The sequence below is a fragment of the Parus major genome, chromosome 4, assembly GCF_001522545.3.
Source record: "Parus major isolate Abel chromosome 4, Parus_major1.1, whole genome shotgun sequence".
In the NCBI taxonomy this organism is placed as follows: Eukaryota; Metazoa; Chordata; class Aves; order Passeriformes; family Paridae; genus Parus; species Parus major.
The window spans coordinates 60850573-60861804 of NC_031771.1; positions in this window are offsets into that span (position 1 = coordinate 60850573).

The window sequence follows — 11232 nt, forward strand, 5'->3', positions numbered from 1 at the left end:
GTGCTAATGAGGGAGTGAGAGAACATACTGAGGTGCTCTCTGTTGTCTTTCAAGCTAGTTTTGAAACCACCAAACAGAAATAACTCCTCTGTTTCTAGAGACCAGCTGTTCAACAAGAGGTGGAAAATGAAGGGAGCAGAGGACAAGCAGCTTTGAAATCTGCTCATATCGGCATGGCTGAATTGTATTAACATATCACCTGGCTGACAGCATGAAATAAGACAATTCACAGAGGCTTTTCCCACCTGTCCATTTCTAAGTACATACAAGAATATTAATTATACTACCCTTTTTCTATCTCCCTGATGATAGAGATAAAACCAAGTGTAGCTGGTGGGACACATCCTTCATCGGAGTAAGAGGCTTGCAGTGGCTGGGGCTCACCACAGAATCACAGAATGGGTTGTGCTGGAAGGGACCTTAGAGATGATTTAGTTCCAATCTCCCTGTGTACTATATAACTTCGGAGAAGCTTCTGGGCTCAGACTGAATGGCTGCTGAGGCTTGGATTTATGTGAGTTTTTTTATAGGCATCTACAGAGTTGGAGATTAAAAGTGAACCTGAAGTTTTCTGTAATTACCAGATATTTTCTTATCCTTCCTGCACACCTGTTCTCCAGCTGAACAGAACTTCTACATCCTCTCAAACTGAAGGGCTTTGTTGACCCTTGTGGTAAAAAGCTCCCCAGCGCCTCAGGAACAGCACTGTTAACTCCACCCAACACCCCAGAGAGTGTCCCTGACAGTGCTCAGGTCACAGAGCAGCAGGGAAATAATGACTGAGTCTGGAGTCTGAGCATGGGAAACCAGTGCAGAGAGCAGGAATGAGTTTGACATGCACATGGATGTTTGAGTTGTTAAGGACACACACTGCAGCGCTCTGTAGCAGTTGTGTTTCCTGAGGACTTGGGGCATTGTGCCAAGTACCCAACACTCCTGTAGATATGAGAGCAGCTTGTGTTTCAGAATGCTTTCCTCCACCTACAGATCTCTTTAACAGCCAAATGGGAAATGGGTGTCTCTGGGCATCTTTCCAGAAGCCTCTGAACTGGTGCCTTCATGCAGCAAAACTCAACGGGTACATTCGCATACTTTTCACCTTGGTATCTGCATTACATGAGATATTTGCCTCACCTTTGCTGCTCCTTTGGATGCCAACTGGCCTTCTGTCTATTTACCAAAGCAGGAAGTACTTGAGTAGGAACAAAACTGAGTTAAAGTCTGACACAGCATTAGTATCTGGCAGATACCAACATTATCTGCCTCAGGCTTTTTAACAATCATTAATGTTAGCAAACGCGTTAAGCTCTATAGGTAGAGGTCCCTTCTGAAGTTTGGCCACTGAGCTGAAATTTAACCTTTCTTCACATTTCCAAAAGCCAGTTGGGCTGTCATTGAAGCAACGGAATAAAATCACCCGACCTGGATCTATTCATGTTTCTATTTAAAGGAGATAAGGAGTTGATTTTACATAAGATCTCATCAGTGCTCCTGAGTCAGCATGATTGTTCTGGACTTCCTGGCATTCTGACAAACTGAGCAAGTAAGGTTATTCAGGAGCTTATAGCTGGTATGGATAGAAAGGGAGACAATATGCTGCCACCTTTTGGTTACAGAAATGAGAACAGATCTGAGCAGATCTCTCAGTTGGAAATTAAGACATCTATGCTTATCTTCTCTAATAAAACAGTCTGAAAGCCCACATGCTGCAAGATGCATCCCTTCATATTCTAGATTGTTGCTATAAGCTTAGCTCACTTATTTCACATTTTTTCAGTGTTACTTGAACTAATTAATAATTATCAAGCAATAATTCATAATTTATCTAATTTATAACATAAAGGCTTGAGTTCTCTCGCCTAAAACTAACCCTTTGCATCACTAAACTGATTTGAGAAACACAGCTGCAAGAAATAGAAGGTAAAAGATCTCATGAATTAGTAGCTTGTAAAAGTAAGTGACTGCATGTCATGACTTCTGACACTTTCATTACTAGGTTTGTCATCAGTACTTTACAAATGCAGCCTTAACTGTCTGAATGAGATTTTTGGTACTGGCTGACTGCTGAGGACCTGAAGGGTATTTTGTTTGTCTTTTTATTAAAAGATTGGTTCAGCTGTTTATGAGAATAAAAGATTGAAGGATGGCCATCTTTAATAAAAGGAATGCAAGGCTGCTCTGTTAAAACGTTTGTGCACCTCCTAGTTTGATGTAGAACCTCAAACTTTAACAGGGAAACTCTCTGTATCAGGGATGTGCTTCTCACTGCTCCTGTGAGTCATTGTACAAGTTTGGGCCAAGTGATGGGCCTGTGAAAGCCTCAGTTTAAAAATGCTCTGTAAAAACTTATGGGAGCTTGTGAGTTCAAGCCCATGAATGTTCTGTTACTTTCAGCTCCCATGAGCCAGAGGTTCTTTACATTTACTGCATGTATAGATTCACCGAGCACGCTGCAGCCTCATGCACAAAAATCCATCAAACACTTGACTTCTTTCTCAGTGCTGGCACTGACTTCTCAATCTCTTCCCCTGACATAAGGGTAATGTAAAGGGAGATCCTGTCTGCCTGTACTGCAGAAGGAACAGGAATTCTCTAACCACTACCAAAGCTGTGTTGGCAGGCCTGTAATGCCCACCTGGAGCAGCCACGGCTGCTCAAGCAGAGCAGAGCTGTGCAGCAGACCCGAACCTGGCCCTGCTGTCACCTCAGGCCGTTGTTACACGTCACACAGGGGTGCTCGAGCGAGATGTCCCTGTCTCAGGAAACTGTAATGCACTAACACTGCCACCCTACCCTGTCTGCTGTACACACCCCACTGTTCTGCTGCACCTTGACGAGTTCCAGGCTCGTCTTGAGGAGTTCTAGGCTCTCCTGCCATTTGGAAAAGTATCCAGAGGACTACAGACATGAGAAAACCACCAGGAATTATCCTGTTTATGCACTCATCACTCACTGACAGTCCCAGCAAAAACACTCAACAGCTTCCAGACCCTGTTATATAGAGATCAAGAAGCTGAAGGAGACCTGTAAGAAGGCTGTTGGTAGAAATTTTAAGGCTAAAAAATCCCTTACCTACGTGTTATAACTTCTTCAAGCGGTTTAACTCTATTACCCATCAGGAAAAGGATGAGAGAAACCAATTTTATCTTGCTCTTTTTAAGGAGGGAAGTGATACAATGAATACAGTGCTTAATCTCTCAGGGTGAGGGGCATCCTGTTATCTTTCACAGGTCAGGATCACATTAACCATCAAATTAACCATTAATTAACTGAGTGGTGGGAAACAGCAAGACACAACCTTTCAGAGCTAAATGAGGCCTCCTTTTCCTACCAGCAAATTCCCCTAAGCCTCTTAGCAACCAGAATTCCTCCTCTCCATCTCAACACTTGTCTTTCACACATCTTATGAGATATTTTTCACCCATCTTTCAAATAAAGGGTTTTTTATACATTTAACTTACATGCTCAACGCCAGCACAAACACACACTGAAGCCACATCAGGGTAGAGAGGCAAAGGAATACCAGGACCATTGGACCTGCTAGAAATATTTCAAGAAATTGTCTGGTTTTTTGTTGGTTTGGGTTTTTATTTTCCACCACTTTTCCATCATTTTTAGGGAAGCATGTCTAGCTTGTTGGCATAGAGCTGTATATAGCAACTCAGTGAACAGAATGGACCATGGTATGGAGATGAGTCAGGACTGTGTGATGAATCAGATCTTGTCCAGAAAATCCTGGCTCATTTGTTGCAGGCAGTGAACACAATGACTGCAGGAGGAAAAAAGTGGTTCCAGGCTAAGACATTTGTATACAGCTCAGAAGGACTGGATTCTATTTTTGTCCTCACAGACTACTAAATTAGCCACTTAAAAACCCATTTTTCATGTCTGGCCATGAACTGGGTACAGGGTTTTACTGAAAGCCTAAATTCTAATCTTGTGCTTTTTTGGCTAAAAATGTTGATGCAATGTAATGTAATTAGCTGTAATGCTATTTTCTCCTAAATTTATGAGGATGTTATGAAAATACCCTGAATTCTGTTTGTGAAGCTCTCAGCTCCTATCCTATTGTATATCACTGAAAAATGCATAACAAAACTGGTAACTGCCTTCACAGCAGAATTTGAACAGTAACTAGTAAGGCATGGAGTCTCCTATCAAGCACCAAAAAGAGAACAAAATATTGAAGAGTGGCTCATTAAGTGACTACTGTCCTCTCTGGCTACTAATGAGCTCCTGTCATTAATGACTGCTTTGCAATCAAATACAACAGAATGCAAATCAAAGTTTTAAAAACTTTAATTTCCACAAATCCTGGAATTTTTAACTGCAGAATGATTGACTTTGCAGCCTTAAAAGCTTTTATATTATTTTTGTTGCTGTATGACACTCTCAGTGCCAGTGAGTCTGCTGTATCTGATGATTAGATTGCTCCCTATTTAGTGTCTCCCTACCATGCCTGACCTCTAATGATGGCCTCCTAGATAGGAACTTAAGATACTTTAAGAAATAATATGAAAAATTTATATCATTATTTTTTCCAAACCATTTACTGAATTTTTAAAAAAATTACTAAGGATTTAAATTTTTCTCATTTTCTCTTTCCACTTTGGCTCTCCTCGCTCCCCTCCTCCATCAGTTTGAAAAGCTAAGTCCATGATGTTGTCTTTGAAAAGGGCGCTGAGAGCTGTAGATCAAAAACTCTTCTGTGTCAATTCAATCCATTCCAGAACATTTTCCTGCAAGCTGCTTCACATCACCCAACACTAAAAAATGGATTAACAGACTAAGCTGGATTTAAACATCCTCCTCATTAACACAACCATAAATTGGGAAGAGTGCAGCATTATTTTTGTCTCCAGCTTTCTCCTCCTTTGTTTACCCAGTTTATCTTTCCCTTTCAGAATAGTTAAATTCCAGAGGGTGATGAGGCACTGGGACAGGTTTTTCAGGGAATTTGGGGATGTCCTGTCCCTGGCAGTGTTCAAGGCCAGGCTGGATGGGGCTGTGAGCACCCTGGTCTAGTGGAAGGCTGCCCACAGCAGCAGGTTAGAACAAGATGATCTGGAACGTCCCTTCCAACCCACACCATTCTATCATTCTGTGATTCTTCAAGGGGAAAAATATCCACTAAAAACCACCAATGAGATGTTGTAAAATTGAATTAAAGACCTGCCTCATCTAGTTTTCTTACCTGGCCCTAAGCATTGAATTTTGTCTATCCTAGTCTTTTACTGCCTCTTTGTTAAAAAGGGTAACACATGTACAAATCTCATAAAATGATAAAAATCTTTTTTAGCAGGGATTGAGTCAATACAATCCACTTGCAAGCAGAACCACACCAACATTTACCAATAGTACATGTAAACCAAATTTATGCCATTTGAAGTTCCCTGTAACTGTGTTCATCAGGATATCACCTCAGTTACTAGAATACAACAAAAGTCTTGCTGAAAACATTATAATAACTTATTTTAAAAACAAAGAAAATTCTCAGAACTTCATACTAATCTGAGTTAATTTACTGGTTCTGTAATGGATATGCAATATCAGTTTGTTCCAAAAGCAGAAATGTCTCAATAATTCATGAATAATCACATAAAAATATTCTAAGTCTGCCTGCAAAAGCTGCAACTTTTGTAATTTATTATTATAGTTCTGGAGGAAATCCAGACATGCTGAGAAAATCTGTGCTGGAAAAGAGAGTTTGAAAGGAGGTAATATATTTTATTAGATTAAATCAGACCAAATACAAGGACTGCAGGCCTGAAATATTGTTTATTTTTCAAATTATATCTGATAAAATACGATTATGTTTTGCTACAAGCTTAACCTTTCTGACAGATTACAGAAGTATTACTTTAAAAGTAAAGCATTTGCAAGAAACACTTGTACAATGAAACCAATAAAGCTCAAGATAACTTACAAGTGAGAAAAGATTAGAAGATTTATAATAATTTACATTGTTCTCTACATAGCTCTAAAGTTGTGGAGTCAGCTAGTAATCTTTCCCTGCTTATTTGGATTTTTCTCATAGCAATGAAAAGAGCAAAAATAAAACACTTTTAAGTGTTACTTCAAAAACAAAAATAGGTAGAGAGAATTCACTGGCATAAAAAACCTTGAAAGGCTTTCAGTTCATTTTATCTTTAAGGGACTACAGTTCAAGTTCATAGCATCCTTTAAACTATGAAAGATGTTTTGATTTCAGCCAGATTCCTCAGATATGTTCATCTTGTCATGGTACTTAGAGGTGTCTGCATGTTTTTCCCTACTGTAATCTGTGTTTTTCAAATAAGACTCCACTTCTTATAGCAGAACCTGAACTAACACAAGAGATCTTAACTGTCAGGCAATGACTGGTATTTATGGTTTATTCAGACAAGCTGGAAAGATGGGTAAATTTTTTATAATTTTTTGATTAATGATTTGCATCAAATTTTGTGGGTGTGTGTGCACGTGTGTGAGGACAGAGAGAGAGAGAGAGAGAAAGGGGAGAATTCTTTGACTTTATGCTTGGAACTCAAGCAAATACTGCCTTAAGGAATCTATATTTTAATTATAAGAGTAAAATATACATCAGCAGTAACTGTGTCAAGCTCACTGGGTCAGGAGCTACCACTAAAAGCAGGAAATTTTGTCTGTGACAGTTATCAACTTCTAAATTTGAATTTAGAAGTTGCTAACTTCTTGTGTTAGCAACTTCTATCCTCCTATCTTGTGTTGCTACCACTGTTGACAAGGATTCAGAGCAGGCAGAGATGGGCTGTGAAATCCAAGTTCTCCACTGACTCATAGAGTTTCAGGCCCAAATACCTACATCTCCCAAATCACACCTGGAACATCCAGCTGTATCACACATGGAGTACCTCAAACAGTGGAAAAGGGCATGTAACATGGAACAAGGGAAAATGTAATATGATGCTGTCTGGTTAGATACTGTAACTCCTACCCAGATATTTTAATGCATCCTTTCTGTGCCCCCTGGGCTTTTTAACTCTCTACAAGTGTTAAGGGTGGGATCTATGACAAAAAAAAAACAACAAACCAAACCCCCCAAAAAAACCTAGAAACAAACAAACAAACAGAAACCCCTCAAAAAGCCAACAAGAAAACAAAACCAGTTATCCTCTACTTTAATTTATATAGTGACACCAAAAAATGGTCTTTTTTGAGAAAGCAAGGGCTGGGTGGCCAGTCTGCCAGATGGTTTGGCCAGGCTCAAGGAACAGCTGACATGCAGCTAGTGTCAGTGTGTCAGATGATGACACTGAATGCACTGTGAGCAAATTTATGAATTCCAGATTAAGGAGTGCTGCCATGAGGACTGGCATGAGGACTTAATCCAGAGAGATCTTGATAAATTTGAGGACTAGGCCAACAGACACCTGAGGCTTGATGGAAAACCCCAGGCATGAGGACAGGTGGGAAACTGGCTGAGCATCAACCCAGGAGAAGGACCAAGGAATCATAACAATGTCAGGCTAAGCACAAGCCCATTTATGCCAACAGTGCATTCTCACTGTAAATAATGCAAACTGCACCCTGGACTCCATCGAGTGGTGTGGCAAGGAAAGTATTACCCCACAGTCATTATAACAGAGAAATGAGGAACAAAAAATTGTTACAGAGACTGAAAAGTTCTACTTTCATTCAAAGTTCATCTGCTTTGCAAAGAAAGAAGTTGTTCATAAAAATGGGTGTAATCTAGCTGGGAAACTAGAAGGTAGCAATCCTTGCCAGAGCAGTGAGTTTCTGGAATACTCTTCTGCCTTCAGCAGCAGAATAAAACAGTCAAGCCAGTTGCAACATGGAGTTTAATTGCTTATAAAAGGACTGATGTAATAATGTGGCACATGACAGCAAGTGGTCATGTAGGACATCTCATCCAGTCCTACGTTCCTGAATTCTACATGCATAAAGAGTGATGAAAAATGAAATAGGATAAAGAATAATTTCTGAAACATAATAAAGAGGGAGAGAAAAAAGAAAAGAAATGTAAGGGTGTTGGCAAACAAAGTCCCAGGGGGTAATGAAGAGAGAAGCATTCTTCCTCGAAAACTTAGTGACTTCCTTGTGGAAGATCACAACGTTGTCTCAACGTGCCCTGATGTCACAACCTTTAATACCTCTCATTTCACAGTGCAATTTCATTGTGACAGCTGCTGAAAGCATTATGCCTCCAGCAAAATAACAATAGGATGTTTTATACACTGTATGCCATGAGAAGTCAAGTAACACATGATCCAATGCAAGGCCTTTCTACCATTTGGCCATATCAACATAACACAGACAATTTGAAGCACAGTGCATTAGCAAACATAAGACTTTAAAACAAATTTATTTGTGTGCAACACAAATGTGTTTTAGGTCCTAGAGCATTTTCAAAAGCTCTAATGGTCTTTAATTTCACACATTGTTAGGTCTGATTAATGGTATTGGATTGCTCATAGTAATGGTGTTCTTATTTATTAGAAGTAATTGAGAAGATAATTGAGCTCTGCACCATAGTTTCATGTTTTAAATAACAATTTTAATTCTTCCTTTTGATATATTAGTATATTAAAAATCTTACTAAAATCAAGAGTAAAAGAAAGACAATGGAAGAGGTGGCAAAGGCAACCAAACAGATCTGGTTCCAAACAGATGGGTGTTACCTCAAGGATGCGACCTCTTAGGTAGGTGTGCTGCTCTACAGAGACCTCAACAAAATTGTTTCCTCACTGCTGAACTTCAGTGTTCAGGCCCCATCAGCCACAGATCAGAGCCCAGAGTGGGCTCAAATTAAACTGCTTTAGAGCAAGACAGAAGGGAAATTACCATCTTGAGATCAACCTCTCCCTCTTCATGGGCCTTTTCCATTGTACGTCTTAGGTTACTACACCATTTTGAAGTTTATTTGAGAGGGGAAAAAATGACAAAATTGTGCTGAAGTTGCAAGACAGTATGACAGCAATGTAAGCATAATCCTGGGCACAGGCAGCTGGATGGAGCACCATTGAAACCATTATTGCCCATCATGCCATGCCAATTCATAGGACAAGATGTACCAGGACATTTTTAATAGATTTAATCTTTATTTATATTTATTTCTGCCAGAGGCTTTTCCTGCCAGGGAAGGGAGCTGGCTGTGTCACAGCCACAGAACACAGGAGGTTCCCATGAGGAAGCTTTGCCTTAGACTCGAGGAAGTCAGATAATTTGGTTTTATTTGAGTAAATTCTCAGCCAGTGTATCCTTTCAGATCACATTGCTACAGCAGTCTTTAAATGGGTCAAAAAAACTCACACATAAAATGATGCACCCACAAAATTGCATTAACCCATAATAAGCAACATAATAAGCAACATTTTACAAACTAAATTACTATAAAAATGTGTAATGTATTTACAGGTCTTCAAACTGACATTAAATATCATTTTATAAAATCAACTACTGCTTAATAACAATGATCTGTGTACCTTAGATCCACTGACAAACCTCTGTTGTCAGTTACCATAAAGGATATTAGACTTGCACTACTACCAGTTACTCCATTAGTGCCCCTGATAGCTCTAAACACCTCATCTCACAGTAAACTTATATGCCAGCCTGATATCAAAGGATAAAATTTATCTTCTTTTTCTACCTTGAAAACATTTGACACTGTGCTTTAAAAGCATATTGAGAAGATGTGGTATTTAGAACTCAAGATACAAACATAAAAGTTTGCAGAAAAGCTGTAACTCAGTCCTGATGGTGATGTTGGGGAAGCAGGAGGATAAATTATATAATACTCAATATACTGCTTTGTCTGCTTTCCTGGGCTGGCCCCTGTCAGCATGGCATGAATCACAGCCTAAAGCTTTATTGGCTGAGACACTGCCATACTTACCATTGCAGGATAAGATGCCAGTGGGAACTGCTCATGTCAACACCATGTTTATTGCACATGCCTAGGCACTTCCTCAAAATCAGTAAAGCAGCTTCTTGTTTACTGAGATCAATGCCAATGCCAAACAGAAACCTCTGCCTATGAATGGACTAAATGCTGTGCTGCTTTCCCTTGAACCAGGGTAACTCCAGGCTCTTCCCCTGGAATGTCCTGCTGGGTACAATCACCCTGAATCTGACAGGAAACACAGCACTTTGCTCTGGGTAGTGCAGGACTAGGTAGGTAAGTAGGCAGGTAGATAGATAATATTAAAACAGGTAACAAGCTAAAACTGCAGGTTGAGAAATTCACAGAGCACTGGTTTTGGTGTGAGACAAAGTTGTACCTTTCTTAAAACAATAATTAATTAATTATTAATTAACAATAAAGCAGATTCAGAGAAATGAACCCTTGACTGTGTCTGGCTCTTATTTGAATACTATCATGACTGGGTGAGTGAATCCAGGGTGTCTCCCTCTAGTCAATTTTGTAGCACACTCCAACTCTTCTCAACAATTTCATATTCAATATCATCACCTTTGAAATAGGGACCTGCAACTTAGAGGAGAAAAACATCTGCAGACAGTTATCTGTGCAATGCAACATCCTGAGGGATATAAAGCATTCCAGAGAAATCAAGTATGCCCTTCCCAGCTCCAGAAATCCCTGAGGAATGAGCCTTTTTATATCTGCCATACCACTCTGGAAATCATTACCCAAACTAAACAAAATTTAGGTTAAAAAAATAATAATAAAAAAAGCACTTTATTCCAACAGAAATTTAAGGTACAGGTAACTGGCAGGGCAAAAGCTCTTACAGCTGGCTGGCACTTTGTCTTAATCTCCAGAGCATCTGATGCCTCTTCAGTTAAGAGGGACAAATTAGCAGGTGGTAGACTGGAGCCAAACTGACTATGCAAATCCTTACATTCCAGATATGTATCACAGAATAGGCTCCCTTCTCAAGTCACGCTTCAGATAAAAGCACAGAAGTGATCACAGCAGCTCAGTGCCTTAACAGTAGCAGTGCCCGAAAGATAAATGTCTTGAGGAAAGCACAGAAACAGAGTGTGTGTAATAACCCTTCCTTAGCTGCTGTCAGCCTGCATTTCGGCTCTCCTAAGAAAGCCAGCACCAAATCCCACAATAACTTTAATGAAACAGAGCTACCCTTTCAAAGGACAGCCAGTCCAGCCACCTGAGCTGGTGCCGTTTGTGCCATCTCACAGAACCAGGTTAAATCCCTTACAGCTACTGCTTGAAGACAACCAGCTTTGCAAACATGTTCTGATTTTCCTCCCCCAACACAACTTTAAAAG